The 8,732-nt window shown below is 35.9% G+C and overlaps 1 non-coding gene across 1 annotated transcript; it reads right to left on the reverse strand.

Annotated features, from left to right (window-relative positions):
- Positions 1–5,612: 5,612 nt before the first annotated feature.
- On the reverse strand, positions 5,613–5,685 carry Trnak-cuu (transfer RNA lysine (anticodon CUU)). The gene has a single exon. It is a non-coding gene; the product is annotated as a tRNA-Lys (tRNA).
- Positions 5,686–8,732: the final 3,047 nt, after the last annotated feature.

Here is an 8,732-nt window from a genome sequence, read left to right on the forward strand (position 1 = left end):
TGTGCATTCATTTTTTTTGAATTCTTCTTGGAAGTGTTTCATTTCTTTATTTTTTCCTTGACCCATTGGTGATTCAGTTGAGCATCTTTCAATTTCCATTAGTTTGTTGGCTTTCTGCCATTAGTGTTGTTGTTGAATTCTAACTTTAAGTCATGATAATCTGATAAGATAAGGATGTTATTCCAGTAATTTTTTTTTTTTTTTTTGGTATCTGTTGAGATTTGCTTTGTTACCAAGTATATGGTAAATTTTAGCTAAAGTTTCCATGAGGTGCTGAGACGAAGGTATATTCTTTTGTATTTTGGTGGAACATTCTATAAATGTCTGTTAGTTTCATTTGACTCGTAACATGTTAGTTCCCTTATTTCTCTGTTAAGTTCCTGCCTGGCACATCTGCCCAGTGGTGTGAGTGGGGTGTTGAAGTCTCCCACTATTAATGTGTGGGGTTTGATGTGTAATTTAAGCTTTAGTAACATTCCTTTTACAAATGTGGGTGCTCTTATATTTGGGGCATAGATGTTAGAATTGAGACTTCAACCTGATGGATTTTTCCTATGATGAATATGAAATGTCTTTCTCCATCTCTTTTGGTTGATATTGATTTGAAGTCTATTTGTTAGGTATTTGGATAGCTATACCAGCTTGTTTCTTACTACCATCTGATTGGAAAATCTTTTCCTGACCCTTTACTCTGAGGTAATATCTGTCTTTGAAGTTGATTTGTGTTTCTTGTATGCAACAGAAGGATGGCTCCTATTTTCATATCCAATCTGTTAGCCTGTGTCTTTTTGTAGGTGAATTGAGTCCATTGATATTAAGAGATATTAATGACCAGTGATTGTTAATTCCTGTTATTTTTGGTTTTGGTGGTGGTGGTGGTATTGTGTGTGTGTTTCTCTTCTTTGGAATTTGTTGGTATAAGGTTATTTATTGCCTGTATTTTTGTGGGTACAGCTATGCTTCTTTGGGTTATAGTTTTCCTTCTCAAACTTTCTGTAAGGTTGGATTTGTGAATAGGTATTGTTCAATCTGGTTTTGTCATAGAATATCTTGTTTTCTCTGTCTATGATGATTGAAAGCTTTGCACAGTATAGTAGTTACAGTAGTCTGGGCTGATATCCATGGTCTCTTAGTGTCTGCAGAATGTCTGTCCAGGACCTTCTGCCTTTCAGAGTCTCTATTGAGAAGTTGGGTGTAATTCTGATAGGTCTTCCTTTATAGGTTACTTTATAGGTTTCCTTTGCAGCTCTTAATATTCTTTCTTTATTCTGTATGTTGAGTAGTTTGATTACTACATGGTGAGGGGACTTCTTTTTGGTCCAGTCTATTTGGTGCTCTATAAGCTTCTTGTACTTTCATAGGCATGTCCTTCTTTTGTTGGGAAAGTTTTCTTCTATGATTTTGTTGCACGTCTTTTCTGTGTCTTTGAGCTGGAAATAGTCTCCTTCTATCTCTACTATTCTTAGGTTTGGCCTGTTCATGGTGTCCCAGATTTCTTGGATATTTTGTGTTAAGAATTAGTTGGCTTTAACATTTTCTTTGACTGACGAATTTATTTCCTGTATTGTATCTTCAATGCCTGAGATTTTCTCTTCCATCTCTTACATTCTACTGGTTATGCTTGCATCTGTAGTTTCTGATTGTTTACCCAGATTTTCCATTTCTTTATTGCCTCTATTTCAATTTTCAAGTCTTGAACTGTTTCCTTTACCTGTTTGATTCTTTTTTCTTGGCTTTTTAAAAGGGATTTATTGATTTCTTCCAATTTTTTGTTTGTCTTTTCCTCTACTTCTTTAAAGAAAATTTTCATTTTCTCTTTAAGGGCCTCTATCATCTTCATAAAGTTATTTTTAAGGTCATTTTCTTCTGCTTCTTGTACATTGGGGTGTTCAGGCCATGCTGCTGTAGAATCACTAGTTTCTGGTGGTACTATATTTCTCTTTATGTTGTTGAGTGTATTTTCACATTGTTATCTACCCATCTCTTCCTCTAATTGGTACAGGTGGGGCATGTAGCTCTGGTGATTGCTAATTCATCAGAGAATGTTTGGGGGTGTGGGGAGGCTGCTCCTGGGTCTCTGTATGAGATGTGCCCCTGGGGGCTAGGGCCTAGAGTGCAGGGCTGTCCAGCTGGGCATGTATGGCTTTCTTATTTGGCATATAGCTAGATTGTGTCATGTCGATGATGATGCCTCTTTGAAAGCTTATACTACCTCCAAAGTCCTTAATGTATGTACGTCTCTCTGTCAATCATATTTTTATAAGAAGAAAATGTACTCAAATTAATAAAAACTGCAAAAGATTTTAACTACTCTTAAATGTGTTTTCCCTGTCATAACATAAAACTGAAAAATAGAAGTGATTGAAATATATTTAATAGTTTGAAAATGACAGTTTTAGATAAAACATGGATTTTTATAAACCATTCATTATTTAGAAACCAGTAAACAGAATTCATTAAAAATAATCTATAGAATAGTGTTAAAAATAGGATATAAGGGAATACTATGATTTGAATTGACTATATTTATGAAAAATAGAGAAAAAACTAATAAAATAGATTAGATCCTTGTAATATTGATAACAAAAAATTGAGAAAAAATGAAGAGATTATAAATTAAAATCTACTTGAGACCATGAGAAGTGAATACAGATTTCTAATTGGAAGAAATATGAAAACGTGAAGAACTGCCAGTATTTCTAACACTGTGCTATCCAAGTATCAAAAATGATGTAAGAACAAGTAGAGAACTTGAGTAAATTTATAATCGTTGTGAAAATTTGAAGATTATTTAAATTTATATGAAACTGGCTTCCTAATTTAATGATTCCAATGATGTTTTTATCTAACTTTAACAAATGATTTAGAAATTATACAAATTTCATTGGTGAAAAATTCAACATCTTTTTTATAGACTATTATTAAACCAATCTGCAAATTAAAATCAAATATGACACTGTAAATCAATGTCATGCATTACTAGAATAGAAATAAAATTGTAGATAAAGAAATGATAAATAAAATAGAAATTATAAATAGCAGCAAGTGAATATTGTAGTGTATCAGTAGAATAACACACTACAAATAAGCAAGATTTATCTTAAAGAAAAAAGGTAGTTTGATATCAGGAAATATGAATATATCATCAGTTATATGAGAAAATTAAAAGAGAAAAATATATCGTATCAAATATGCTATAAGTACATTTATTAGGTCCTCAGCCATTGTGTTTAAAATTTTTATCAAAAGAAAGGAGAACTATGTAAATTAATAAGAAAGCTTATCCCAAATTAAGAGCTAAATTTATAACATACTGTGATCACTATAAAGTGATAACATACTGAGCTGGCTAGTTTTATGTCAACTTGATATAAAGTAGGGTCATCTGAGAGGAGGGAACCTCAATTTAGAAAAAGCCTCCATTAGATTGAGCTGTAGGCAAGCCTTTAGGGCATTTTCTTAATTGGTGATTTATGGGTGAGAAGGCCCAGCTTATTGTGGGGGAAGTCGTCTGTGGATGAGTGGTCCTAGGCTTTATAAAAAAGCAGACTGAGGGAGCTATGTAGAGCAAGTAAGTAAGCAACAGAACTCTGCAGCCTCTGCATCAGCTCCTGCTTCTAGGTACCTATCTCACCTTAGTTATACAGAGCTGTGTTACAGGGAACTTTGAGTGAAATAATCGCTTTCCTTCCCAAGTTGCTTTTGAACATGATGTTTCATCACAGCAACAGGAACCATAACTAAGATACACTAAAACCATTTTGATTAAAATTAGGAAGTATGAATAATTCTTACCATGCTACTACTAATTTTTATTTTTTTGCACTTTTATAAAAAAAAAAAACCAAAACCCAAAATAAATGACATAAATGTTTGATGAAAGGTATAGTTTGACTTCACTTTCTTGATAATAATAAATCTAAAAATTCAAAAATCTGTATAAAAAGAATGTTCACAAGAATTTTATAATGTAAGAAAAGATAATAAATATCCAAATTTAATAGACATTTATACTGCAGCCACATACAAGAAAAGAAAGAAGGGTTATTCTCATTATAGTGCAAGCAACATCAACAAACCCTAATATAGTAAGAACAAGGTGACAAAAAAATAAAATCTACATACTAAAATCATGTTGATAATTTGAAGAGCATAAGCAATTCTGAATAGAAGAAGATGTGTTTTATATGGAAAAATTCAAATAATTTAAAACAGTCATATTTCCATTATTATTCATAAGTTCAGGGCAGGTCCATGAACATTTCAAGGGACTCATTTGGAAATTCATAAAACAATTAAAGTTCACAGCAATAATAAATACCTAGGGAAGATAATGTTATGAAGATAAAAATTCAAAGGAGACTTACTTACTAGACTATAATATATACCCCTCAAATCAATGTAAAAATATCATCTGTATCAAATATATAAATGAATCACAGAACTTTAAGAAACATGCATGTGAAAAAGGTATGGAAATAAAAAACACCTGAATATCCAAAAATTTGTTCTTGAAGGAATTGCAAATTAGTTATGTACTATATCATGTTCAAAATAATTCTGAATACATTAAAAACTCAACTATACAAAAATATTATAAAAAGATATTTCCTTACAGAAAACCTAACATCCTATACAGACAATTAGTAATAAGTAACCTTCCTGAGTAAGTCATCAGAAGAGAAAGAAGAAAAGAACTGTCTGTGTTAGCATGCTAAATGTATAGAAATTACAAAGTTTCCAGGTCAACAATATTAATGTAAAAGTATATGTGACAAAAACGTTAATTTGCTTCAGATAAACAGTTAACTTTACATATGCCATCATGTCCTTACAAATTGACAAGATGGAGGCGGATAACAGAACAATGAACAGTTACAAAGTATTTACCAGCATCTGACATGATGTTCAGAAGTGCTATGCAGCCAGTCACAAGGATTCACACTAAGAGACCATTGTACAAAAAGCAACAACAGCTACAAAGTTACAGATAGCTACTGGAATTTTAATTGCTTAGACATCAACTCAGAATTTTACCACTTTAGAATCCATTTTAAAAATATTAAGCACCAATTTGGGAAAGGCTACACTAAGATTTTTTTTTTTCAGATTTCTTACGGTGGCCAAGAATTATATAGAAACCATCAGTAAAGAACAGCAAATTAATTATGACATTGCTGTAAGACAGAAGAGCAAAGCACTTAAAAAAAAAGTAAGGACATGTCATATGATCCCGTTTTTCTTTAAAATCTAACCTTGATATTATTTTACCAGTACATTTATTGATAAAGTAGATGAGTGTAGTGGGTAGCCATTCCAGCTTTGTTCTGGAAGTTCCAACCCCCATTGAGACTTCGGCAACTGTCACGCCTACAAGGCGGGGCCAAGGGAGGCGCCTGGGGACCCGAGATCCGGATCGGCGAACGCTCTCTTGGTTCCAGGACGCTGGATGGTGGAGGTAGACAGAGGAGAGCTCCAGAGAACACCGCTGGACTGTGATACACCTTCCCCAGACCCCGCGACCTACCTATCCCTTAATTTGTAAGTTACGCCATTAAATAAATCTCCTTTTAACTACGTGGAGTGGCCTAAATAATTCCACCAATATCTGGCGCCCAACGTGGGGCTCGAACCCACGACCCTGAGATTAAGAGTCTCATGCTCTACCGACTGAGCTAGCCGGGCAGGAGGCTGAGGGCAGGAGCCACCCAGGCTTTTGGGATTTGCCCCACGTGAGCGGAACAAATAAGTTTTTCTAATAGCAATCTCAGAAGTCTCCAGAAGGAAGATGGGGCCCCAACAACAACTCTACCCAATCCAGAATGATGCCATGGTAATCATCATCATACTACACTTCTTACCAGAATTTCAGACAATCTTACCCATTACTCTAAGACTTGCTGCAGAACCTACAGTTAGTCTAACTGAAATTTAACTATCTGCGCTTTCTCACAGTACCCAACAGAGATAACATCACCCCCTAAACAGCAGGAAGCAATCCTAAGAAAACGACGCCCCTTCTCCCTTAGGTTTCATAATTCTCAGGGTTATGGATGATGGTTACAGGGTTGGGGGTGGAAGGAAATATTAAACTCAGTACTCCCAAAAAAAAAAAAAAAAAAAAAAAAAGGAAAAGAAGAAATGGAATGGATACGTATAAGACATTATGGTAGATTATTGTGTATACTAGTAAACAAATTTAGTAAAATAGCAGCCTTAAATAATTTGCACTGTAATTTACACTGTTATGGATTCTTATATGTTGATACAAATGTAAACTATTTTTATATTCCTGTTTAAGATAATTTGTATATTGATACAAATACAGAACTATACTTGGTATAATGTACATATATTTCTACTCTTATTTGAAATGTTTGTATATTGATACAAATGTAAATTTATATCTGTCATACTTTATGTATGTTCTACTTCTGTTTAGGATATTCGGTATATTGATATATATTTAAGATTATTGTCATATTGCATATCCCACTACATACTCCTACCTCTGTTATAAATATTGATATATATTTAAGATTATTGTCATATTGTATATCACACTATACACTCCTACCTCTGTTATAACATCTTGTGTATTGTCACAACTTTGAAGTCATCGTTCTTTACCATACACTTGCTTATAGACTGTCTACCTTGTTTACGTGAAGCCTTAGTCCTTAGGTTATTTCAGTAGATAAGACTTGTAGATTTATAGTCACCTATGCTTGTCATCTCTATAGTTACGTTAGTCAGGTTATACAGATTTACAGATACATAGGTCAGATGGACAGGTAATCTTCAAACACTTCATAGACCTAGAGAATATGGCATTTAAATAACTTAGAATTCTGTTGATGCGAGACACAATTGCTCCTGGCTGCACCAATTTGATCCCGAGAGAATGTTGGGCTTCTAGACATTTCCATTTGGAAGTTTGTCTTCTTGGCACAAAATGGCCTACTGGGCAAAGAACTGCCCTTGCCTCGACAGCTGACAGTACAAATGCAATGCTATCCTTTCTGGACAAGCGGGACACAAGGAAAGCGACCACTGTACTCTGCCAAGACAGGGTAAGATGGTCTTTCAGAATTCCTGCTTCTGAAAATGGTCTGTCAGATACTTTAGGCCTGTAGCCAATTTGAATGCACCAACAATGCTGAGAAACATTAGGTGATTGTCCAGGCTGCCAGCTGTCTCGGTCTACTCTCGCAAGATTCCCGAAAGTTGCTTGCATCCATCTACCATTTCTCAGGTACCATTATATTCCTTCTCAGGTCTTTGATGGGATTGAAGACTAGCAGTTATAGTTACAACTTAGTAGATAGAACATATTAAGTATTAGATTCAGGTTCTTTAGGGTAGGACACCTTTTGGAATGATCTTTGTAACATGCCATTTATCTATGCTCTATACTTCTCTGGATTTTAATATGTGTTTCTTGCTTGATATTGTTTGCATTGGTTGTAGTTCCATCTTATCTAGGTCATTATCCCTCATTATTCCTGGACAATATTTGATAACCATTCCTTTGTATATAGTCTTGTATTAGGTTAGAACCTTCTTATTTAGACAAAAAGGGGGAGATGTAGTGGGTAGCCATTCCAGCTTTGTTCTGGAAGTTCCAACCCCCATTGAGACTTCGGCAACTGTCACGCCTACAAGGCGGGGCCAAGGGAGGTGCCTGGGGACCCGAGATCCGGATCGGCGAACGCTCTCTTGGTTCCAGGACGCTGGATGGTGGAGGTAGACAGAGGAGAGCTCCAGAGAACACCGCTGGACTGTGATACACCTTCCCCAGACCCCGCGACCTACCTATCCCTTAATTTGTAAGTTACGCCATTAAATAAATCTCCTTTTAACTACGTGGAGTGGCCTAAATAATTCCACCAATAGATGAGCATGTCAGGAGACGCCAGGAGATGGAAATTCAGGAGGTGAAATAAGGGAAAGAGGAAAACAAGAAGAGGGTGTTTGTACAAATGGGCTCCATTCCCTCCCCCATGAGGTGAAGGCAGTCCTCTTTCTTGGGTAATATCTATGTGCTTCAATCACTTTTGCATTGAAAAATCATTAAAGCATCAATGCAGGTCATTTTTCTCTAAGGATTGTAGCTGGCACACACACACACACACAAATATACACTCATGCACGCGTGTGCTCACACACACATGCACAAGCACACACACATGTGCAAGCACACACTTGCACAGGCACACACACATGCTGGTTATTTTTCTCCAAGGATTGTAACTGGCACACACACATGCACACAGGCACACACACACACACACACACACACACACACACCTGACAAGAAACAATTTAAGGAAGAAGGGTTTATTTCTGCTCATGGTTTAACAAGTGGTGCTGTCCATACTGGGGAAGGCTTGGTACCGGGAATGTGAGACAGCTAATCTATTTACATCCTTAGTCAGGAAGCAGAAACCGAAAGGAAATAGTGTCAGGGTGTCAAGGCCCATCCCCAACCCCAGCAACCCACCTCCTCCATCCAGCAAGGATCCACCCCACCAAAAGTTCCCAGTCTTCCAAAACAGCGGCCCCAGCTGGGAACTTAGTGTTCAAACACATGAACCTCGGGGGCCCATTGCACACTCATACCATGGCAAGAATTTTGCTTCCTTTATTTGTGACTATTATTCATATTACAAGCAAAACACAAACAAAGACCAAGTCAGTGTAACCATTTTCATGGGGAGTTGGAAAGAAAT

The sequence above is a fragment of the Peromyscus eremicus genome, chromosome 2 (assembly GCF_949786415.1).
Source record: "Peromyscus eremicus chromosome 2, PerEre_H2_v1, whole genome shotgun sequence".
NCBI classification, from domain to species: Eukaryota; Metazoa; Chordata; class Mammalia; order Rodentia; family Cricetidae; genus Peromyscus; species Peromyscus eremicus.